We start from the raw sequence: 26,273 nt of genomic DNA on the forward strand, positions 1-26,273 counted from the left end.
CTTGCCCCTTATGACCTCATTAGGAGCAAGATTCCAGATTGGCCCATCTGAGCTTTGATTTTCCCAAAGGCAGAGCAGGATGCCCAGGGCTCGGGTTACACCTAACACCCTTTCTAGCCACTGAGGGATCATAGGAAGGCTGGGCAAACGCATATTAATGTTAAAAAACCTCATAAAGTGAAATTTTCATGCTATAGGACCTTATTTCCACAGATCCAAAACTGACCTTTGGTTCCATATGATAAAAACCATTCACTCAGATAGAAAAATCAAATCTCTAGTAGTACTTCAATAAAGTAGTTAACATTTCTCAGTCTCTGGGTGGCTGATAATAGTGGGTAAGTCATTATTTAAAGATGAAGATTTGAGTTAAAAAAATGTATGGTACACTCCCTGTACTATTATTTTGGCATTTTTCATCAGATTTCTTCAAGACGGTATGATATCCTTCACATAAGGCATTTGAACACATAAAATTCAATGTGACTATTGTTGTTGAATTTTGAGTGACTTATTCAACTTGGTCACACTGGTTTTTGTTTACGGTAAAAAATGACTCCATTGGAAATGAATGGGAAAGAGTATAATTATCATCCAGGAGATAAAAGACATCTCCACACTCCACTTTCCTTTGCTTGTAGACACACACAATTCATGTTGTCACGTTGCAGCTTGTACAGCTAATCCACCAATGTTCACACACATATGCATGCACGCACACACAGAAGCACACACAAAAAAACACACACACACAGTTCATGTTGTCAAGTTGACACCACCAATGTGAACAACCAATGTTTACACACATGCATGCACAGAGAAACACCCACACCCATACACAGATACACACATGTGTACACACCCAAACACACACACAGTTCATGTTTTCAGTTCATGTTGTCATGTTGCCACTTGTCCATGTGAAGCACCAATTTTTGCAAATACCTGCATGCACGTGCTGTTTTCTTTCCTGGGGGGCTGATTTTCCACCGAAACAAGTTCCTTCCCATGACTGTTTTACAGAACCACGGTTGCTGCGTCCTGGACTCAGCACTGCCCAAACGATAGGGATTGGTTTAAAGAAATGGAAACATCGCAGAATGTCTTTTCTCCTATAAGGAGTGTATGCTCCTGTTGCCAGACCTTCCTCCGCAGTACAGCGGAGATAAGTCCGGTAAGCAAGAGAACTCAAACATGCAGCCTGCACACTAATAACAATTGACTTATGATGGACACTAGTCCCTCACAGTGCAATGCAAATAAGAAACAGAAGAGCTGCTCACACCTGAAATGTATTTTAAATAAATTGTGGGTGTTGGGAAGGCAGCTCCAAAACGATGTTGGAACAAAAAATAAGTAGAGTCTACTAAACCTTGACTAAGTCATTTTTACATTTAATGTAGTTTTTCTAAAGTTTGGCATCATCATTCAAAAGTTGCAGTTTGATAGTTTACAGTCACTCTAGCAGCTCTCAGGCTCTAGGCTATAGGCACAGTGGTGTTCTGAACTTAATACTAATGTCAGGATGCTAACATGCTCATAATAACAATGTCACATGCTAAGGTTCAGTGGGTATGTTTACTATCTTCACCATATTAGTTTAGCCAATCAACATGGTAACATTTGATAATTAGCAGCAAATACAAAGCAGTTTTTATGATATGTAAAATATTACAAAACTTGAAATGCTGACCTGATGGTGGCACTAGATAAAAAGTTAGGATCACCAAACTCAAATGCCTGTGCACAATTTGGTGCAAATCTTTTTTGTGATGTGACAGTTCAGAGGATAAGTGAAAACCTTGATCTACTGCTGGTGCTAGATGAAACGTCAAGTTAGAGGGAATCATCTCAGAGACAATGAATATCTAAACAAACATTTGGAGATATCTCATTCTGTAACAAAGTGTTGGACCAACCAATCAAACTGAAATGCTGGCTTTACTCTGAAATAAAAAAATACATGATCAAGAGTCTATGATTCAGTAAATCTTTCCGGTCAGACACACAGTAATCATCTTTAGGACCCCTTTAAGGCAGTAGCCGGGGTCGGGCAATCATTTTACAACATTTTAAGAGCATTATCCACAGCTTCTAAATATTTGTATTTTACATGTATCTCTGCTATTCTTTGTCACTTGAAAGGTTTTCTTAAAGTCAACATTATTTATTTATTGGTTCTTATTTAGGAGTGTGTGGTCATTGCATTTTAAAAACAAGCTCAACCGCCCTAACATCCAACACTTAGCTTTTAAATGGTCTGCTTTTTGTCACTGTGTAACAGCCAAACTCCATTACAATTTGTCCTGATTTGCCCCGAACCAAGCAACAACTCTGAATAATGGAGTCTCATATAAAGAAACCAGATTGCACTGACTTGGATTTGAAGTCGATGGAGGTCAGATTAAAAGTCTACAAGGTGAAGTGACAAGCACCAGCTGAGGCACTACTTTATGGGTTACTTATTTCTTAAATCCTTCTCATTCTAGATTATTTAGGGCTCTAATACCATCTCTATGGTAGATAAAGCCGATTACACACCGTCTCTAAATGGAATTAGGTAATTTGCCTCACTTCATATAATGTAATCTCCACTACAACCTCATTTCAACTACTCCTGCTCTAGACTTGATCTTTTCCCTTACTATTACATTCAGACCCTGAAAAACTGATTGGGATGTACCCAAAGTGTGGTTATAGAGACACAGTTGCTAGTTATCTTTTAAATGTAGAAGTCACACTCATTACAAACCTCTCCATAGGAAATAGTTAAACCACAGACAAACAGTTGCCTCAGTTAAACCTTATTCAGAAAATGTAGGATTTTCCTCAAAATTCCAGGCTATTTTGGGACCTTCCGATGTTCACAAGCTGAGTGAAGACAGATCTCATTGTGGTTCTAAATCAGATTGGATTATAAGATTAGTCTATTTTTTTCTGTTCTCTCATTGTATTCGTTTTAGGGGAAAGCATCACAACAAGTGCAATGATGCAGTGCTTTCCCCAGTACAATCTGATATGTCAAATTCCTTAAGACAGTTACCATCTAAAGTCATTTCTTTTCACTAAATGTAACATGATACGCCACAAAGTTATTTGAGACAGCTTTATCAATTAATGATCTTTCAATCTGCTGGAGTCCAATATTAAAATTCAAATGCAATCCCTGGCCACAGTTACTGAGATTATAATGTGAAATCATATAATTAGATCTTTTTACTCCCTAGATAGGAAGATGGTATAATACTACGATAAAAAAAAGTGTGGCATAAATGTGCTGCACAGTGATAGACCCAGAGTGATACAGTCTGATGGTGTGTCTATGTTTGATTTTGAATGTTGCCTGCTGTTAAATCTTTCAGAAGAATATGATTTCCTGTGAAATATTAAGATTATGTGAAAATGTACAATCAATCTTGCATGGAATGTAAATCTTTTTTCTCTAATCTTACAAAAGGCGATAAGACACGAGCATCAAGATTGCATGCCTCTGGTCACTAAAAAGAATGATCCATGCCCATGATTAACCACAAAAAACATGCTATATTTCTCAGATTGTGAGTAATCTGCCAGTCTGGCTTGACAACTATTCATTTCCTTTAAAAATCTCCCCTGCCTGCCAAAACAGCCCAAGCCTTGAAGAAAACACATACCATACACACACACAGTTTCCTAGAAATACTGTGTAAATCTTCCTTGTCCGTTTCACAGGTACTCTTTCCAGATTAATTACAGATAAGGCAGTCCATTTGATTTAAGGAATTTGACCATGTACAATGGGCTTCAAAGTAGCCCTGGGCAGGAAGTGAAAGAGGAAGCTCTGTAACCCTGAGCCCGGCAGGATACATCTACTTACTTGCCAGTTTTGCCTATGAAATCCCAAAAAGTCCCAAGGGGCTAAAGCCTTCTCCAACACATATTAGAAGCCTACTTATTTCACAACAGACAGAGCTAAGGTGTTTTCCACTGGGCATGAGCATCTATCCAACACATGTGGCTACCAGTATTTACATTTAAACCAATTCATGATCCACTCTACAGTAAGTAAAATAATGACTCCTACCCATGCTGGCATCATCTCTTGATAGAGCATGGTGCTCTATCTACTAAACACAAGGCACTCATGAGTTTAGTAAAGAAGTGAATTAATGAACAATGGATTGAAATCCATTATTCTCATAACAGGGACCAGTGGGACATCCCAATGGATTGTGCCACAACAATGACAGTCGGATGTTCAAGAGTCAGCTTTGCATTGTGCATTGCCACCCCTCCATGTCCAAAATATTTCTGAAAAAATCACAAGTGATTGATGGCTCACATCAGCCTGTGACACAATTCACAGTCACAGATTTAACTCTTGAACCTGCCATCTGCAGAGCTAGGCACCACACCGAGATGGGCCACGTGTTAGCATTTAGGAATGGGGCTCTTCTGGGCTTTTCTGGTATTTATCAGTAGAAATGTATAAGTTTTGATGAAAAAAAGCATTAATACATGTGCAGAATTCAAGCAAAATCAAGACAGTCCAACCCTGAACGCCCTGTACTACTTCGAGCATTCAAAGCACATTGCTGCTTGAAATGATGATACTGATCATTACTTGCATTAATCAAAAATGATGATGATTCATTATGTGTGGGCTTCAATTCTGTATGGAGTAATGCACATCAATTAGTGGGCAGTAGTAACCTTAAGGTTAGCAATGCTTGAGGCTTGGAATTTCATTGATTTAAAGGGGAAAACATTGGATGGGAGCAGTTTATAAGTTACACTATCTCTTCATTTAGCATATCTTATTCTTAAACCCACATTGCTTCTCAATGGTCAGTAGGCCTGTACTTGATGCTCCCCTGTTTTTAATGTGTAGAACTACTGTACATGTATGGAAGGCAATGTACAATGGGTTGCTTGATGTTTGCTTGGTTTAAATTACTTTCAAATTAAGAATTAAGCAATTAGACTTGGAGTGATTATAGCTATCTGGCGTGATTATAGGTAAGGGGGTATTAGACCTGGGATGATGTGCTCAAAGGCCATCCCTGCTGAAGTAGAAGATCTGGCCTCAAGACAATCTCATGGCTTACAGCGTCTGAACCGGGGCTACTGGCTATCTCTGCAAAAAGGTCAGCAGGAACCCTCTGGGCTCATAAGACAGGCCAATTAACACACCCGCGCTTGGAAACCTGCATTATTTATTCAGCATCCTTCTTTAGATTGAGAATAGGAATGAGGGAGGAGGCAGCAGGGAGGATGTAGGAAGAGATGAAGCAGATCAATGGAAATGTGGAGTTTAATTACCGTCAGCTCGGCAGGCCATCTTCACAGGACTAAATCCTTGGCAGGGGCTGGTAGAAAAATACCAGCAGCACCCCGAGCCAGTATCTGTGTTTCTGACACATTTCACTATTCACAAAGGTGTTGTGTTAAACACTCTTGACTCTTGACAAGGCCAACTTGCTTTGTGATGAATGATGAAAGAAGTATTTTCATAAAAATACCTTAATTGGCTTAAAGGAAACATGCATTTGCGTAGAGTTTTAAAAAACTCCCTTTTTGTCAGGATACTTGAACATCCTATATGTAGATAACTTTTCCAGTCATGATACACTTACAGCATCACTAAACACAAATGTGTTAGCCGTGAAGTTTCACACAGAGTGAAGGAAATGTGATTAAGTCTCTACATCTACACATCAATTGATAAACATCATTAGATGGAAACCGCCCTGTCTAATTTGTTGTGATGTGCCTGTGATGTCATAATTGGATGTGCTCCTCTAAATGTGGGAGAATTCTAGACGGTTTGGAAAAAACACTTTGATTAATCATGCTATGTTGCTGACTTCAATTATGCTGTGATAATGAAACAGTTTCTTTCAGGCATGATTCACTCCAGCTGAACAAAGAAATTCACAGCTTAAATGTGCCCATAACTGGCATAAACCTGTGATGTTTTAGTGGTGATCTTTTGCTCAAACAAACTGAGCACCAAGACTTCTTTATATGTGAGACATGTTTTGACACAGTGTAGCTGTCAACTGCAGACCCCGTATTTGCATACATATCTTATGTAAGTTAAGGCATTTACTTTATATTGATGTAAGCAGTATTTTCTGTGATATTATGGAAAATGGTGATTTACATCCCCTTTGAACACACAAAGGAGGTACATTTTCAGTTGATAAGCAGGCATCATTTCCATGACATCAAAGAATAATGGAAGTTAAAACAGGTATGTCTGCAACATCTTACATAATTGTATACAGCGTGTCTGAAAATTATGTTTATTGTGAATCAATTTCCTTTGATTGCATTTAATTTGTACAGCATAATGCAACAATGTGTTTTATCATAATTTGTGCTCTTTAACTGGACCATTTCATCTTGTGTTGATATAATTTGTGCTCTTTAAATGGAGCATTTCATCTTAATGAATGCATTATTTATAAATTTGTACTACTTGGAAAACCTTTTTCAGGTTGACAATTTGCAAAATACAGTGTTGATGAGTGCATGAAGCTGAGGCTGTAGGCAGGAAGGCTTTTGACTGCTTCCCCCAGTAAGAAAGAAAGTCAAGGTAATTTATATTTAGCACTTATCACAATCTGAGTTAAAAAGTGCTTCACGGGCCCAAAAAAATAAATATACAGACATTATTATAAAAAAATAAGATATTCATAAAAAGCCCAATAAATCACAGAAAGTCACAGTAAAAGACAACAGCAAAGATTACATATCAATACAGTCAATAATGTTGTTAAACGAACACCTGACTAAAAAGATGCGTCTTTAGCTGCTTTTTTAAAATGTCAGCAGAGGCAGCCTTCTTAAAACAAGACGCAAAGTGTTCCACATTCCATGTTTTGTTTTCAGCCTAGTATGGGAAACAGCCAGTAAGCCCTGATCAGAGGCCCTCAGTGATTTGCTAACAACACACGAGTGCAGCAGATCACGTATATAAGCCGGTGCCTGACCATTGATGGCTCTGTAGGTAATGACAAGAATATTGTACTGGATCCTGAATTTAACCAGCAGCCAGTGCGATGAGGCCAGAAATGGGTTAATGGGGAATGACCTCCCTGACGTTGTCAGCAACCCAGGAGCAGCATTCTGCACCAATTGCAAACAATCTATAGAGGATTTAGTAAGGCGAGAGAAAACAAAGGCATGTATGATAATTTCTAACTCAGCATATAATACAACACGCCCTATTTTATTAATGTTTCCAAGGTGGAAAAAAACAAGTGTACAATTTAATATTATCCACATAGCAGTGATACAAAATTCCTTTACATTTTAAAATAATTTGCACAAGTGGAAGAATCTAAATGGAGAATAAAATTGGTCCCATAACCAAACCTTGGGGCACCCCACATGATAAGTCAGCAAACTCAGACGTATAAAAGCCAGCAGGCACAGAAAAACTTCTACCTAAAAGATATGAATAAAACTAATCAAGGGCCCTCCCAGAGATGCCCACTCAGTCTCTGAGCCTGTCTGTCATGATACAGTGATCATCAATATTAAATGCTGAGCTGAGATCAAACAACACCAGGACAGAACAATTTTCAGTATCAGAGGACATCATGATGCCACTTTTAATTCTTAGAGGCTCAGTCTCTGTGGAGTGTTTCTGTCAAAAACTTTTTATTTAATACTTCATTGTACTTACTTAATTTTTTGAGTACATTATGTTTGTTTAGGGCTTTGGTAAGCTTATTTGAGACAACCTTTTCTAAGTTTGGATATGAAGGGGAGCTTTGAGATAGGTTATCTTATTGCTGAGTAGAGATGGATCCAGGTTTGTTTTCAAAGAGAGGCTGAACAACAGCCACTTAAAATTATAGGGCACACGACCAGATTCGAGACAGCAATTGATAACCAAATAAGGGTCTACTGAACTGATGACATTTTTGACGTTGATGGCGTTGGTAAAATGCCCAGAGGGCTAGAGGAAGACTTCATAGAGCGCACTAGATCAGTTAAGTTTTGTGGAGAAATAGGTGAGAAAAAACTGAGGATTGACAAAAGGGGAGGAGGAGGAGGGGATTATGCCAGACCTAACATCAGCAACCTTATCCACAGAAAATGATGGACAATTACTCCAATCCTTATTTGAATTAACAGGCACAGCAGTGAGGATATTTACTATGCCCAAGCGTTTAACACAAACATTCTAAGAAGTTTTCTCACAAAAGATGCAATTCTCCAACATTTTCAAAAGTACAAATAATGTATGTTATGAACACAAGTAGTCTGGCTCAACAGATGTACATTGCTCCTCTTCTCAGGCTATCCCTGCTTGCGCCACCCAGAACATTTAATTGGTTTAACAAGCCAGAGCTTTCCTCAACCCCCACCCAATCCCAGAATAAATAGCTGGTGTAGCCAGATCATACTGCAGCGCTGACAGCGCTGTAGAGATAGGTCTGGCAATGTATGACTAATACTCATGTGACGGTATATCAGATGGTAGAGTGGGTTGGATCGTGTTATTCAGCAAGGTCAGTGGTTTGATCTCTGGCCCATCCAATCCACATGCTGAAGTGCCCACAACATTGAACCCTCAGTTGCTTCCGGTAATTGTGTATGGCATGAAAAATGTTGCTTTTAAAAAATATCTGCCAAGCAAAGTCAATGAGATGTTAAATACATGAGTGGCTAGTAGATCTGAGGTTACTGCCAGCTACAGTGCCTGTTTGACCAAAAAACATAATTTCCCGCGCTGGTTATGACAATGTGTTTGCTTTTTCAATTGATATATGTGTTATATAAACTTAGACATTCTGGCCTAAGTACCCTTTCAAATATTTTCCAGTGCCAATGCATGTCATATATTTCCAGTACACAAGATAGCATTGTGCATTAGTGCACCATATCCATTGAACTGAAGTGGCCACTGTGTAATTCAGACCAAGCAAGTGGGTGTTAGTCATTAGTCACTGTTGGGGCTGCTGTTGATTTTCTCTGTGTGGGTAGGGGATGTATATTATGAGATTACCGCACTGATCTTCACATTTTCACAGATGAAAATGAATGCAGGACTGCAGGTTGGCTGAAAGCTTGCTGGTTATTAGTCCATGCAAACTGTCTTATGTACCCTTGAACAAGGTACTTGTATGAGAGAAAAACAAATATTTGAGAGAAAACGTTTTCATACCAATAGCAAAAGAAACTTCTCTCGAAAAAAGTGTTTCTCTCAAAACGCTCTCAAAATACTTTTTTACACTCTCAAATATATATATTTTTTGCTAACAGTTTAAAAAAAAAAGTGTTTCTCTCAAAACGTTTTTCTTCCCGCTCTCAAAAAACTAAGTCTATGCTCTTTTTGCAGGATTTTTCAGCCCAGCCGACTTCTAAATATATACCTTTTGATCATCTAAACAATTTTTAAAAGTCAAACTGAAACATTGGCGGTGAGCTCCAGGTCCTGCAGCCGGAGACAGACCACCATCAGTGGGTATAACGCGTGCCAAATCCTGCATCCCTGCCAACACTTGCTTCCACAAACGGAAATAATGATTTCACAAGACAAAGCAACTACTGTTTAAAAGCTAGGGTATATACATTTCTTTGTCATGTTCATCAATGATGATTATAATTTTAGAACTTTTAGAGACATCAATGTTTTATTATCATTTCTTTGCTACCTGGATGCAATTCTTGGCCGCAGTGATGTTTAGGAGATGCATTATTCAGCAGAAATTACTGTTGCTGCCCAAGCATGTACCATTTTTGTCAGGGATGCAAAATGTGGGTACTACATCAGCAAAGCAAGCTCTAGTCATGGCTAGGGGATGTGCAGTTGCTACCGGGTGTGTGGGCTAGTTGGTTAGTTTGCTAATGCTAGCTTGGTTTTGAGCCATAGGGGGATTGTGCCATTGCTACCAGTGTGGGGCTCTCCATTGTCCCGCTGGAGATCAGATCAGGTCGAGGTCGGCAGCAGAGCTTTCTGTCAATGTTTACACGGTGGCCGAGCCCCACTGACTGTGGTTTGTCTGCAGCTGAAGGACCGGGAGCTCACTGCCAGTGTTTCAGTTTGACTGTTAAAAGCTGTTAGGATAACTAACATTTATTTATTTATGAGTGAGCTGGTTGGTTATTTTCCTAACACTAGCTTGCTATTCCACCAACACTGGAGGGTTAAAAGGTATTTATTTAGAAGTGGGCTGGCTGCTAGTTATCTATCTATGATGGTGACAATGGTGTAATGATTAAGATGATTAAGATTAAGATGGCCAATGGGAACGTGTCCCCACCCATGACACTATTTTCACATCGTGCGAAAAATCCTGAGATGAGAGCAAAAAATTGAATTGACAGCAAAGACTTAGGTTTTGAGAGCGAGAAGAAAAACGTTTCAGGAGCATCACTTTTTTGAGAGAGAATTTTTTCTTACACTGATAGCAAAAAGTGTAAATAGAGTTTTTTTGCTATTGTTGTGACTTTTTCATGATCACTGGCAGAGGGACGTGATCCGCGGTCTCTGTGGCACAAAACAATGGGGAAATTAAACGCTACACGCCGACACCAAAGGAACGGTTGTGGTTAGGAAGAGAATAATGCAGCAAGGAACGGCAACACGTGATCCCCGGTCGCCGGGGTGAAAGTCCTACGTTGTTTGACCCATCTACCAAGCGGATTTTTGGCCTTTCAACACTACTCTCTACCGTAATCGTTCTGTGATCACAAAATAGACTTCCCATTGAAATACATTACTTCAAAATACGTAATGAACACACAAAAATAACGACATTAAAGTGACCTGTACACGAATCAATAGATTAAATAACGTGACCATTGAACAAACTGCCATGAGACTGGGCTGGTATGCTGTACAAAACTGACTGAAGATGAAGTTAAAGAAATGTCCAAGTGAAAGCAGTCTTCTGTGATGCCACTTTGAGACCGGACACCAGAGCCAGTACACTCACAGGTTGGTTATAACTTTCACGTTGGCTCCTTGCCCCTTTATTACTTTCCTCAGCTGCAGCCCTGCCAGGTAAGTACGGTCTCAAAGCAAACAATACACATAAATTTCACAGGAGAGCTCCGCATGAGAAAACTGAAAGTAACTTGCAACAGACTCATATCCTGTTTGAGGTGACCTTGTCCATCAAAATGACACACCTTACACAATCATAAAATTCTCTCATGGTTCAGGAGACAGTTATGGGCTTGAATTTCAGTATATGGCTCTATACCGCCTGACTTGAAATCAGACCTGGCTGTATCTATTCATGATGCACTTTTTTTTCTTTTCCTTTTTAACTTTTGTGTCTGGTGATTTTAAGGAGACAAGTTTTTATAACCCCCCTTGAGTTATTTTGTATTTCAGCTACGTAATCTGTATTTTTTCTTTCTGTTTATCTTTGTCCACTTGTGTACATGAGTAAACGCCTAAATAACAACATAGTGGAGATGTGTGTAAAAAGCCAGAGTTGGAATTAAAGTTATTAAAGGACTTCAAAACAATCATGATTTCTTGGGGATGACTAGACAGTCATTTCAGTTGGTGTCTCACCTCAAAAGGGAGTAACTTTGCAACTTGAATGACACATTTCTTCTTTATGTGCACTCAAACATATGTGCAATTACAGTTTCTACCTGGGCTGACAACATAAACTCAACTTAATCTTCATCGTTCTGACAGACAAGGCGTCTGTGTTGCTGAATGGCCTTTAAGCGAGTTTTCACAAAACCTTGTAATCAGCACTGGAAAAGTAGCGCACAAAAAAAAAAATGCAAACACATGCACAGTCTGCTGCGATTTTAAATTGCAACGTTCAAAGTTGTTAAGCAGTTTGTGTGCCCTTAGTGGCTCAGTGATATATGACATGTGCTAGGTTGAAAACAGCAACAAATATTCTTTGGATTGTTATTTGATTTTTGTAGAGAGATACTGTACAAAGACGTCTTTTTTTCTCAATGCAATGTTTTTCAGTAAAAGATAAGCACCAAAGGCAAATAATTCAGAGGTTTGTCTTTCCACATGGACAAAAACACAGCATGAGTATATCTGAGGAAATAAAAAATCAACGTATAATGAAAATTTATTTTTGTATAGTCAAAACACAAATGTGATACTATTACTGTATTTTATGACACATACATGAGTCAAATGACATGTTACACTCCTTCTTGGATACTTAAAGTGATTATATATCTACCCACAGCTGTCTGTCCTCCATCCCTTCTTGCTGCTGTATTCTAAGATCTCATTTGTCCACTGCTCCTGTCTCTTCCGCTCCAGTCTTGTCAGCGAAAGGTCACTCTGGCCCTCCAAGCACAGTGCCCACTTTCTCCAGGGAAATTAATGGTTTGAGTCTTCAAATGCTGCTTTGCTCTTTCTTTTTTTGCTGGCATTGATTTGGAAGATGCCTTTAAAAGGTAAACGTAGACTCCACCATGGATGGACACAGGAAACAGATAGTAGGGATGTCTTCTGAAATTAGAGGGTGCTTCTTTTTCTGTTTTTTTAAAGGAGCAGGTGGACCAGATTGCCAGTTAATCTGTTTTTGTGTGTGTAAATCTTGTAATATTGCATTTGTGTGAGAGAGAGACTGTGTGTACACAAGCATCAGGAGCAAAGTGTTTCCTTTTGATTCGATTTCATTTCACTGCATCCCGCAAAGGTGTCAGCGGGAGGTTTGTGTAGCCAATGCAACAGCCAGCCACTCGCTTTCTAACGTTACGTTATTGATGATGTTCTCATCCTCCCAGACAATCGCCAGGGATACATGGACAGACGAGGGAAATATGTCTTCATTCTCCTGTCAGGAAGGTTTACGGCAGTTGATGTTCAAACGCCCCGGCACTGCCTCCAGAATGAAGCATCAGAAGAGTGGTGCAGAGTGGGAGTTTGTGATGAGGGCAGGCCAACCTTTATAGAGGCATAAATGTGGTGCTTTATGTTAATCAGCATGTGATAGATTGGGACACAAAATGTCAAGGTGACACTTTTATACCTTAAAACACTCACACATCAGTCAATTACAGTTACATATGTATGTGTATATATATATATACATATATAACTGTAATTGACTGATATGTATATACATTTATATATACTGTACATACACATACATTTATATATATCTCAACTATTAATTGAAAAAATTAAGAAAACAACACCCATCTTGGAGCACGGAGTGGATACACATTGATCTCTTTCTACTGGAGAACGTTGTCTTCTTCTTTTGCATTTTATTATCTGGCTTCCAGCAGATTCTTGTCTGCTTTTCAGCTTAGTCATCTATTATAAAGGGGCTAAATACGGCTTTGACTTTCCAGTTGTTACATTACACCTCAGCTGAAGTCTCCCCGGATCTAATAAATCACACATTTCTTCCGATTGAGGATTATTTCCAAATTAAGAACTCTTGCAACTAAAGGTAAATTTGAGATGGACATTCATGCTTTTATTTCTTCACGCTTGGATTACTGCAACTGCCTTTTTACCTGTTTGAATAAGAAGGAGCTTTACCTTCTCCAGGCGGTTCAGAACTCCGCTGCTAGGCTTTTAACTTACATCAACAAAAGAGCACACATCCCGCCTGGTTAGCAGCACTTCACTGGTTACCAGTCCAGTATAGAATTCAATTCAAAATTCTGGTCAAGTTCCTTCATACATCTCTGACTTGATACATCTTCACACTCCCACCCGTAGTCTGAGGTCATTAAGTCAGAGGCGTTTAGTGGTTCCCAGCACTCATTGTAAAACTACAGGGGATCGATCATTCCAAGCAGTGGCTCCTAAGCTGTGGAATGACTTGCCTCCCTCTCTACGGTGTGTGAATTCTGTCAGATCTTTTAAAACGCAATTGAAGACACTGTTGTTCAAGCATGCTTCAAGTTAGTCCAGGTGTTTTTGTGGTTGTTTGCTGTGTTTTCTCTTTTGTATTTAAATGTTCTTGTATTTTAATTTGTTGTATCAGATTTTATTGTGAAGCACTTTGTGATTTTTTATTTGTGAAAGGAGCTATACAAATACATTTTCCTTACTTACTTACTGGCATGCAGATACTAATGGAGGTCTTCCAACCATTTAGAAGTCATCCACTGGCAGAGGGGGGAAATAAAGGATGATATCTGTTCAGGGAGACTTGTTTTCAGACCTGAAAAAAGAGATTTTAATACAATTGAGAGCAAAGTGGTCAATTAGGCATCGCTCAGGGAGAGCTGGGTTACTGCCAGAAGCAAAGTTTTGTAAAAGGAATGAATCAATCCCAAAAACGGCTCTTTCTGTCCAGGCAGAGCTGAAAGGAAGCAGTGTGTTAACACGCGGAGAAAATTTGGTTTTCACGACGGCTGGATTTTGAGCATTTAACTACATGGTCGGTATCCAAATCTATACCAATAACTTACGTATCAGGAGTTCAAATGTCTGAATAGGTAAGGGGCTGTGAAATGTTTCAATATGACACTGCTACAGTTCACATACTAGTGTTGCTTTTACTTACAATTTTCCAAATGGACCAAAATGTACTTTGATCAAGCTGCCAAGTCAACTCTTTGGTCAGGATGAAGGAAACCAAGCAGAGAGTACCCATAAACAATTACACTAACACTTACAATAAAAGAGATTGAAATGACTCGTTTACAGTTTAAAATAATAAATTCAGGAATTTGAATTTACATACTTCAGGATTCAAGAAGCTCCAAAAGCTTGCCCTAAAAGTTATAGCAGTATCTTGTTCATGTTCCAGCATTGATACATGTTGCTATGGCTTTGCCATATGGCTAAACCCTGCTTTTTTAAACTAGTGTTAATTTTGTCACCTATTAAATGGTGACTAAATTTAGTCTTAGTCTTGTGCCAAATGTCCTTGTTAGTTTTAGTCATATTTATTCATTTACATATGTTTTTTTGTTAGTCAAGTTTTAGTCGACTTAAAGTCTCGTCATTTTAGTATAGTTTTAGTCAAAAGAGAACTCAGGTATCTTTGTAAAGTTTTAGTCAAAACATTGTAGTGTTTTATTTCATTAATTATTTCTGAGATTATTTCTGATAACCATTTCAGCCAAATAGTGTTTCACACATCATAAATATTGGTTGAAATGTCATATTTATCTGACATAATACACTTGTTGAATGCAATTTTGTTAAACGCATCTGGTTTTATTGAGCCTTTTCCATCATGCAAATGCAATTGTACACAGACACAAATTAGATAAGTGCCAGGGCTCATGGGCTCTACAGCACGTTGTTTTCTTGCCAGCAGTTGCACACATTTCTCCATCCGCTCTACAAGCTGTTTAAGAGCAGCTTCGCCAGCACTCTATCCTCGCCCGGGGCCGGAGCACATCTCTACGTGCTGTAGCATCTTCTGCAGCAGGCTAAACCGGGCTTCCTCCCTCCCACCCTCCCCTTGCCTGGGGCTACGCGCTGTAGCAGCTTCTCATGCAGGCAGAACCGGGCTTCCTCCTTCCTCCGCCCGTACCACATTGCTACCTGGATGTGTGATGGCTAGATTAAAAAAAGGGGAAACACCGAATCTCTAGATGAGCCGCAGCCAAGCAAGCCGTGCCTGATTGAACCACTGTTAGTGGGAGGAAAAAAACTTGAAACCAACCGATTGGCCTGTTTGGAACATGTACACGCTCCAAACAGGCACTGCAATAGTTCTATGTTATGATGAAAAAGTAAAGATGATTGTAGTCCTTGTCTCGTCCTCATCATGGAAAAAAATATTTTGTTGACAAACATATTTAGTCTAACGCTATTTTGAAGTAGTGGTGTATTATTGTTTTTCCACACATAAACTTAATCTGACTGCAATCTGAGAAGGCTTCCATGGCCCGTTGATGGGGTCAATACTTGTGAAGTGTGCAGCGAATCCAACATGGTGCTGGACGGAGGGAGACTGTCTCTTTGTGGCTGCAGGCGAGATATGATAGATTGGAGACCAAACCGCAGAACCTCTTAGGTCTCTGCTGGGTGCCTGGGGCATCTACAGTTCAAAGCCCAAAGCACAAAGACATTTGAAGAAGACACAACGCTAGATGACTGAGATGCTATTTAATGTGTGTGAAAGAATCCACAGGGATATAGGGTTGGAAAGGTGAGGAGGAATGGAAGGAATGAGATAAGGATAAAGAAAGTCCATGTCTGTTAGAGAGCAGACTGTCAGACAGCTCAAGAGCCAGTAAAGAAAAAAGAGGCTGACTGAGTATGTGTCATCTTTTCATCAGGGTTTATGAGTTGTGCTGTGTGACAAACACAACATGTACAGTACACTTGAGAGAACATGGAGCCTGTGAGATTACAGTTTGCTCTACTGTGATTATATGGTGGAGAGCAATCCCCTAAAGTGTCCTACTTCTAGGGTAGAGATTAAGGATTTGTAAATAGGAAAATGTGAGTGAAGCTTGTTGATCTGATGCAAAACAGTGGTGTATGTGTAGAGGGCTGTGTACCTCAGTGCATTTCAATGGTGTTGATCTGCTCCTAAGTGGATTTAATATGTGAACCTAACCATCCCATCCTGTAACTTTTCCCACACCAACACACATGAATGCACAGAGTTATTGCAAAGGTTGTGTGTCATGTAGTCTCGCTTTGCCAGACCTTCCTGCATAGCACTGCGGGGGTGGGTCTGGCTAGTCCACACATCAATCCAGGATGAGAGAAAAACGTCCTCGTTTATTGGCATTTCTTTAAACCAAATACAATCGTCTTGGTGCTCGGGAAGGAACTTGTTTTGGTGGAACATGTGTACGTTCAATAGTTGTTTTAGTTGAACCCAGATAAGACAGATAGTCTAGCTAGCTGTCTGTAACCAGTTAACCATAGTCCTCACAAATCAACCGTTTTTAAAATTACAACACAAAGAAAGCATGAGGTAAGGGATATTCATTTAAATAGAGTGACTATGTGTCATGTCAGGTTGTAACCCATCTCCTAATAAACAGTACTTTCCCCCAACATTAATGTCAGTTTCTCTAATCTGCCTCTTTGCAGGTTTTGGAGGCTGCAACCAGCTATTACCAATATGCTCCCACAATCCCTTTCTTTTTCTGCCATTAAAAAGCTGTAATGTAATTAACATTGCTTTAATGTGCTTCTCGGTCACAGTTATATTTCCCGTTGTCTGTATTTTGTGCAATGTACAGCTCTCTCCCATTCATGGCAATCTCAAATGGTCTGTGTGTATCATGTCAGTATTTGTATCATGCACCGGCTGCAAGCCACTAAGCTGATAATCTAACTCGCAGCAGCAAATCCTATTGTAGTCATGCGATTGTAAGGGGCACAAGTGAATATGCAGTGAAAAGTGACCTCTGTGCACTTTGTTTTGATAGTCATGGGGCATCAGTGATCAATAGTAAGCTAATTGTGAGTGCTGTGCCAGTTTTTGTTATTGACTGTGTAATGGAAAAAGTCTATACAAAAAAAGCTGCTCTTGACCTCATTTTGGTGCACTGCAGTACATTTTGATAACTGTAGTCTAATAGGAAAGTTTATATTTAGATTCAGAATGTTGAGCAAAATATTTCTACCGGAGAGGGCATGTGCCTCACCTCTGATACATTCAAAAGTCATTGCTTGTATCAGCATGTTTCATTCTGTACAGTGTATTGTTTAGGACAAGGGAACAGCATACAGCATTTGTCACTGAGGTGTCACTGGTGTGTAACAAGCTGTGCTAACTGAAATCCCTTCAGCTTCAAAGTCTTTGGTGGTTTAAATCTGTTCCACACTTGTCACCTTCTAAACAACAACTCTAATCTCTTTGAATAGAATTTCTAGACATATCTCACTTATGTAACATAAAAGTCTTTCCTTTTTCTTTTCTATCACACGTGTCTGATGCTGAGGTGGCAAGTGTGGACGACTCAGAGTGTGCAGACATTCGTTATTCTTTTTTCGTAATATAATTTAGTTGAAAAGAGAAGGTGCACTGGCGATCAATAGCAGGTCAGCCAATGATGGATGGCTGTGCAATTACTAATTTCACTGTGAGACAAATAACTCCGTGCTCGGCCCTCAGAGCTGAGAAATGGAGAGAGAAAATGGCAGACCAAGCTACACAGGGAGCTTTGGCTCCACAATCCACTTCCCTATTCATACGGCCATTCATCTCTATTGCTTCTGCACTCCCAGCTTTCACTCTCACTCTCTAAAGTATCATAATGACTGCTCGGGTGATCGCATGTGGGAACCTCTGTGTCTACTATTGCTGCACAGACTTTACTGCGACTTCCGCAGCTTCATCTTTAGTAGCTACAGGAAATAAGGTCAGTCCAATAGCATTTAATTTTCACTGTGCTGCGTGTTATTGACGCACAATAATGGGAAAGGTTAACAATGAGGTATCTGCATTACCTGCAATGATGAGACAGCCCTTGATCCAATATTGGAAACCAATAATCCACTTCAGTTTTTGCACTGCTCATACATTTCGATTGGTATTATTTCACTGTTCAATAAAAATCCCCAAAATGGGACATCACAAATTGCAAACCAAAGATAATCTTTATTTCCCTTCAAATCAGTTTGACAGATGTGGGAGAGGATGAGAGGAAGGGTGGGGGACAGGATAGGTCAGGAGAGAAAGAGATGATGGGACCTGTGAAACTTTCCGGGTCTCACAACGCTCAGATGAACTCATTAGAAGTTAATTAATCACAGCTATCGATCCGTTGTCACTCTTCCAAGGCTCCACTACATTACAGGGCTCGGGTTCTGCTCAGGCGGTTTAAATGCTGAGTTTTCTTGTCTCCCTGCCTTCTCCACTGGGCTGTGGTATTCGTCCTGGCGCCGTGCTGTGTGTCAGCGTGTAGCATGAGATGGCAGATCCATGCCTGGGATGTGGGACGACCAATATTACTGAGTTCTGGTTAGGGTGAGACCTTAATTGAGTGTTAATGCAGTATAGATTTCCATAGTGTATCACATCATTTCACACCAAACAGTGCCACAACAACACTGCCAGTTATTCTTTGATGAGCAACAGCCTTTTATAGAAAAAAAGCACCCTCTGGTGACAATAATGGACGTCCTGTAGTCTCTACAAATTTGAATAAACAGTTTATTTCTTATAATTGTTATGAGAACTGATTTTTTTGCTTTGACTAACTGCTTGCTTTTCAGCATTGACAAGTGTACCTTCTCCTGATCAGTTTCTTAGTGTAAATCAAAGTTTAAAATTTAAATTTTACATAATTCCCAACATAAGTCAGATAAATTAATCATTAGCTACATTCTAAAGTGAGGCATTACACTCAGCTACTTAAAAGAAGGGCCGACATTGCATGCATAATAAAGTGCTTACTTCTTTCCTAACTCATTGTAGGTTGTTAAATCTGCATTCTGTACAGGTTATGTATTAGCTGGAAAAAAGATAAATGTGGGCAGCTTCAGTGCAATTTTACAAAAACAGTTGATATGTATAATATAAGAACTGTATCTTCCCTCTAACTGGTAAACAAAAATTAAATTACAATAGCATTGCTCAACATCCTTAGAAATGCAATGGGTCATTGCAAGAGCAGCTGTCTAAAGGACTATGTGTTAGTGTTAGTGACTCAATTAAAACACCATCCAAACAAACATCCCTTTACATAATTCGCAAATGCCTGGCTTGACAAACATTATGAACTCAAACCATATTTGTAAGTCACTGTATTTCTTAGGGGTAATGCAGTCATGTTTGTCTCAGTTCTCTAATTTACATTTCAACATAAACCAAGATTGGAATTGAATATTCAATATGAAAATTTCATTTTTAAACGTAATAGAAAACAGGTACCAGGTTAAACGGTCTTTTTATCCACATAACAGTCATTGATTTAATTAACCAAGGCAACTAACAAGTTCAAACAGGAGTTTGCATTATTCACACCCTGCCGTTTTTTTCATGGGTTATTGTTTAAATTATTTTCTAATATGACGTGAAGAAGATTCACATAATTTACTACTGTCTGAATAATACCTTGGGCCGTGGTTGGTCCAGTTAAGCCGCACCATGCCAAGTCAAACCGTGAAAACATATTGTACTTTTTCACTACAGCTTGACAGCAGGGAATGGCAGGGCCAACCCATGACAGCTTCTTTTAAATATTGCAGGCAGAAATAGTCCAAACAGAAACGACCACAGTGACCTGAAAAAGGCTGCAGGCAACAGGTAGCTATATTTGTGACTGAAACATCTCCAACACACCATCAAGATAAACAACTTTACCTTGCTGTGTGGTGAAGTGAAAAAAAAAACAATGACACTATGACAGCACGGCTGCACTTTTCAAGACCCTGAAAAACCCTTTATCCCTCCACCAGCTCCCTTCTCTTATCTCCTATGGGACTTGCTGATGATAAATCAACCTAAAGGGAGGTTTCACTTCACACTGATTTGCTCATCAGTGGTGAGAGGTAGAAAAGAGACTCAGTTTTCTTTTGTGCCAAATCAACTAAGCAACTTATTTTCCCCAACACTACAGCCTACTGTTTTGTATGTGTTTAGTCCTTCAAGATAATTTGTGGATGCCGCAAACGGTTTCATGTGATTTCTCCGATGCTCCATTGTTTCAACCTCCCAATAACCGTTTTTGTCCTACAGCCCACTAGTCCAAGGTCCTAGTTCCATCACATTCATTTATAATAACTGTTATTATTATTATTATGATGATAGATCACAAAATGGGAGACAATTTATGCCAGATTTAGCTATCAGTTTTTTTTTCTCCATTTGCAATCCCTGGGCAGGTACACCCAGAACAATCACCAGCCACTAAAAAAACAACAAAAGCATTACATAGTCTCTATCACACTTACAATTATACAGACAAATCTTCAAGCAAATATTAAAATATACATAGCTGCACGTTAATCCAACATAACTATTAAACTAATTTAATACATGAATCATGGTCAAATTAATGTGGACCTTGGTTGTTCACCATGGGAAAAGACTGCAAGTGTACAAGTTTTAAGCTCAGCTGGCAGCATATTCCAATGTTTGATAAAAGCAGATTTCCTGCAAAAGTAGTCTGCTGCAGTGGGATGTTTAAGTCTGAGTTGAGAGCAGATCATGTGATTGCAATGGCTGGTTTTCCAATGTTGGAAACAGTATTGTGTGTGTATACACTATGTGTGTTTCTGAAGGGGAAATTGCTTTTGTCTGCAGTCTGACCTCTCCTTAGTCCAATTTGCCTCAAAGATTTGTCATCTTTGTACAGACTGCAAATCTTTGGTGTTTTGTGTTTAACCCTATAGTACTGAACCCAATAGTAAATCCCACATGCACACGGATCATGGATGCACATGGAGCTTGACTGTATGCATCAGTCTGATTAACCATTTATTCAGCGGGGTTTCTTGTCTTGGGAGGCTGAGGTGGGTAGGTGAGGGTCATTGTTCAAGATGTAAACAAACACAATATGTCCAACTGCTTTATTCACTTAATTTGCTTGACAATGTGGCAAAGAGGGATGTACATTTTTGGCTGACATTCTGTTGCACTGGGATAATACTTAGTCTACATCTCAGGAGAGTACATGGGTGAGTGGATGTGGCTAGAAATAGAACTATGTGTGTGCTTGGTGCCATTGGTGTAAGAGACAATAAGTTGAATACATTTTTTCTTTCCTTTTTTATGCCACTGGGAAAAACGGAATGAGAATAAATACTTCATCTAATATGTGGTTTGGTTTATTTGGTTTTGCAACACAAAAAGGGACTAAGGCACCCAGCAGAAGTTAATCTTTTATTCCATTAAAGGTTTTCAATACCTAATTAAAACATCAGGGTATTAATCAAATAGTCGAATAATATATGATCATATTATATATAAATATCAAATAATCAAATAATATATAAATATTGACCACCTTAGTATCATATTTAATCTAGCATGTATATATGAAGATCGGGATCTGTTATCCATTGGGTTAGCCTTTCTCGTACATTTTATTTGTAAAGAGAGTCTGGCCACTCTCCATCGACAAGTCTTAACTTCATTGAAGGAGGTTACTCTGTTGAAGTTTAACCAATCAGCAACGGTTGGTTGTGACGTCAACTTAGCATCGCTAGTGTTGGCCTTAGCCAACTCCTTCAATACAAACGGAGCAAGCAGGAAACCTTTCACAAACCTTTTGAGGGAGAGGGCCACAACATCACGGCCACCAACATTTAGCAAAGATAGCTCTTGCTCGGGCATTAAAGAGCTCAAATTATGCTTTTTGGGTTTTCTCCAGTCATTTATTGTGTTATCAGGACTTAGTCCTGAAGAAAAATGAAAATTGAGCGGAAGTACATAGGAGGGCGGGGCCAGGCTATTATTGGGGTTGTGATAACCATAAAGGCTTAGTTACGTGTGCAAGAGCAGCTGTAGATAATTCAAAATGTACACTTAACATTTACTGAGTGTCTTATTTAACCTGACCAAACTCAAAATCCCTGTAGTAGCAAAGCATGTGGATCATCACATATGGTTGGTGTTCATGACTGTGACTTCTGTTTAAGGTGATACACTAGGTGAATTTCCGCCGTATTTGTAATCCTAACATGTCATATAAATCAGGCCAAGAATGACATATCAACAGATCTTTCTTCAAAAACCTTCAAAATATAGTTAAGAATATGACTGTACAGTTTGGTGTATGTAGATGCTACAGAAGTGGAAAATATTTCCTCGGAGTGTGAGAAAAACTAAATTTGGGCAAAATTCAACTTATTTCTATTGAAACCATGTATATGTGATAAGATATGCCTTTAGGTCTAAGTAAGAGCCATGCATCAAACTGATTAACATCCAAAAGTCATTATTGCTTCATCCATCACTGATCACAACATCCAAAACAGCACATCAATGTGGCCTTTAACTGAAGACCATTACATCACAAACTTCAGACTGATAGAACACAATCGTTATGTAGCCTAGTTCCCCCAAGTTAGTTTAGTCTACATATCCATGCCAGCACTGTGAGTATGGCCCTCTTCCATCTCCTGCTGGTGTCTTTACCCTTTTTAGGCTGAGCTTACACTTTTACGGCTCCGCTTTGCACTGGCAGAATGGACACTATTGGCTTCTGAAATCCTAACCATGTTGTCATGCTACATCGCCAGTCATGACTGTGTTCTGAAGCCACAATATCTCCATCACAGCCAGCATGGCAGAGGCAACCTCATTGCATACAGAAATACCCACACTGTCTGAAGCCTCAACCCTGCTTTTCCCCATACAGACTGTCTTTGGACAACGGGCCCATGTGACCGTTCTGGGTGCCTCCATGCTGCATGCGCCTGACCAGGTTGTCATCTGGTAATACACAGGGATGAATTTTTGAACCACCTCCCCTATATAAAAAATGTCCTGGTGCAGCTTATGGCTCTCTGGCTTTTCTCCCCATTCTGCTGTGCTCTCCTGTACCAAAACCAGGGTGGACTATACCTAGTGTGCGTGGGATTTTCATCACTAGACATGGAGTGGAGGAGGCCTGCCCATATGTCTTCCTTCATTTGATCCATTGACACTTCATTTAAAATAGCCCCCCTGTAGTAATTCCTAGCAGTGAGCTTACCTTGACCTTTGCCCCCAGACTTACGCTCAGCACTCAGTTTCCTAAGCACTGTGCCCATGCGCTTGTGAGATTGATTTATGCTATCAAGATTGACTATTTAATGCCCAGTGTATGGGTTAAGCGCACCCACCTCCTTAAATGCTGCCCTGTCCGCACCTGACATCATCTCAGTGTAGCGCAAATGATGTTGAGACAGAGTAGATGTAAGACAACGTGCTGAGGGATCCTGACTAAATGCAGGCTCAGTAATCACCTACTGGGTCAGACAGAGAAGCCATTCCTCCTCCACTGTAAAAAAAATAAAAGTATCTTCACAAGAGATTTACACCTTGGAAAAATAGCCAAAAAAGTAAAACTTCCCAAAGTTAACACCAGAAAAGAAGCTGGAAGTTCTCCTAGGAAAAGGGGCAGCAGCTTCACTGACAGCTAAATATGGATCTGCCTGCCACAGCCGAAGGGACTCACAATCACTTTAGTATTATAAAGTAAATATATTATACAAAAATGGTAACTGTTGTGTAATGTAATTTCTTTGTAATACAGTTGTATCGCGATCAGTAAGGTATATGTTGTATATATTTATATGTGACACCTATATATTTAGTAGATGACATGTAGGCAGTGAATTGATGTAAACTGCTTTGAGAGAGAGTGTTTCCATACCTGTTAATGTCCTTTAGTTTATCCGATACGTTTTAACATGAAGGCCAAGAATCCCCAACAGTGTTTTTTCAGAGAGTTGAAAATCTCAAGCCTAACTCGTGCACTAACCGCACCATTCACATCACAAGCCACATCGTTCCTGACACGTCTTGAAGAGGCGTAGACACTTTGCCCGTACGTATCTTCATTGCAGTGACTACACTCTAGTAGTAAACTGTTACAGAAGCCAAGAAGTTCTTGCTAATAACACGTTTTTCGTCTTTGAGGATTTTTGACGCACTTTTGTCGACATTTAGAGCTACAGTGGAAATGTCAGAGCACGTCACAGGACTCTTCTGAACAAAAATTACATTCTCAGAAATTTGCATCAGCCAATGAGATTGCACATTTAGAGTTAAATCGCCCCCTTTACTTTCACGATTGATTGCTGACAAAAAGGAAATTACCATATTTCGATCCAACACCATTTTACAGGAGAGAGAGAGCGCTTTCTGGGTATTTGTGATAACAGGGTGATGAGCGCAATTGCAAAGCCGTAGGACAATTTAGACGCCAACTTCAGTTGAATTTAGGAAAAATCTACCGACACAAACAGACAAATTGTAGCAAAATAAAGACCTAATTGTGTATTTTTGACTTTTTACACCACAAGTCTGAAAGAAGACATGTTATTAAAGAAAAATAGCTCAAAATCTCAAAATTGACCAGTGAAAAATGTTTTTGCCTGCCGTGTCGCGCCTTAAGCACCTGTAGAAAGGACTTTCTTAAAAAAAAAAAAAATACATTCTCCTCTACCTTGTGATCTATTTCGAAGTGTTCTCGTTTCCACAGCAGTGGTTATACTTAGTGACTCCCAGAAGTGAGAGTGAGGGTGGAAAAGTGTTGAAAAAGGTAGCCTATAATGTGCGATACATCCCACTTCTCTGAAAATAACACGATGTTTCAACAGCCTCAGCCCTAACTAGTTCATTGTGTAAAGATCATGGCTTATGTCAACTTAAGATTTATATAAATATTGACAGTTGCCCACCATGATTTGCATTTTTCAATTTTGACAGCCCTGACAAACATTTACAAAATTTTGTATAGTCATTACCCCATCATACATTTCCACTTCGATTGCAGAAATCTGACTGCATTTATTGTGAGAGATATGGTGTCCTAACTTGCCCGACACAAGTGTCTTTGCCAGTTTCCTATCCAGCGCCCACGTCATTTAAATGGCAAATGCACCTGCGTCCCTCTTTGCGCCTGTAGGCGTGCTGGTCTTACAGGGAGGTGTGTTCAGGTTAATACTTGGTGTATTGTTATGTTGAGGCAGCGGGAAGTGATCACGCCATGGAACAACAAAAACCTGATCTAAAGTTAATAGGGCAGCATGTTATGACCCTTAAGTTTTACAACGAGGGGATGCCAGGAAGTAACAAATCATAAACTAACAAAAGGAGAGACTAAAACATCAAAGTACCGTAACAAGTCTTTTATTACACAACATAAATAAATGTTTATATTTATCTACACACACACACATATATATATATATATATATATATATGGATGACGTTTAATAAAACAAATAAACAGTAACCCAACCAACAATAGAAGCTGTAAAAAACCTTGGACTCTCCAAGGCCAAAACAACAAACCAAAAACCCATACTACCTGCAAAGAAAATGGCAAATGAGCCACAGCGTCAAACCAAAATACACAGTGCTAATCTCCCTGACTGGCCACAAAACAGGGGGTCAAAAAAAATGGCACAGAACCCATACCAGCTTCAATCATTTCCCAAATTACATGCGTTAGCAGAGAGTGGTTCCACCAACTACTCCCAGCTTGACAGGAAGTTGTGGCAAGAGGAAGGGGTGGGGTCTTGGACCTGGGAGCTATTATGCAGCCTTGCTGATAACATGATTGAAAACACCTGTTGGTGATCAGGCACTCAGGGGTGGCAGACCTTAAACACAAAAACAAAACAGCTCTCTTCCAAAAAGAGGCCAGAGCAGCATTAGAGAACGTAACACAGCATTTCATTGTTATTTTAACAGTGAATTATTAAAATCTGCCCATGGCTGACACAC

At 39.5% G+C, this 26,273-nt stretch overlaps 1 long non-coding RNA gene across 1 annotated transcript; it reads left to right on the top strand.

The window, feature by feature from the left end:
• Nucleotides 1-220: 220 nt before the first annotated feature.
• Nucleotides 221-24,346, top strand: LOC117945313. Its single transcript, XR_004656771.1, has 3 exons — nt 221-231; nt 17,629-17,637; nt 24,269-24,346. It is a non-coding gene; the product is annotated as an uncharacterized LOC117945313 (long non-coding RNA).
• Nucleotides 24,347-26,273: the final 1,927 nt, after the last annotated feature.

This window comes from Etheostoma cragini, chromosome 5 (genome assembly GCF_013103735.1).
Source record: "Etheostoma cragini isolate CJK2018 chromosome 5, CSU_Ecrag_1.0, whole genome shotgun sequence".
Classification (NCBI taxonomy): domain Eukaryota; kingdom Metazoa; phylum Chordata; class Actinopteri; order Perciformes; family Percidae; genus Etheostoma; species Etheostoma cragini.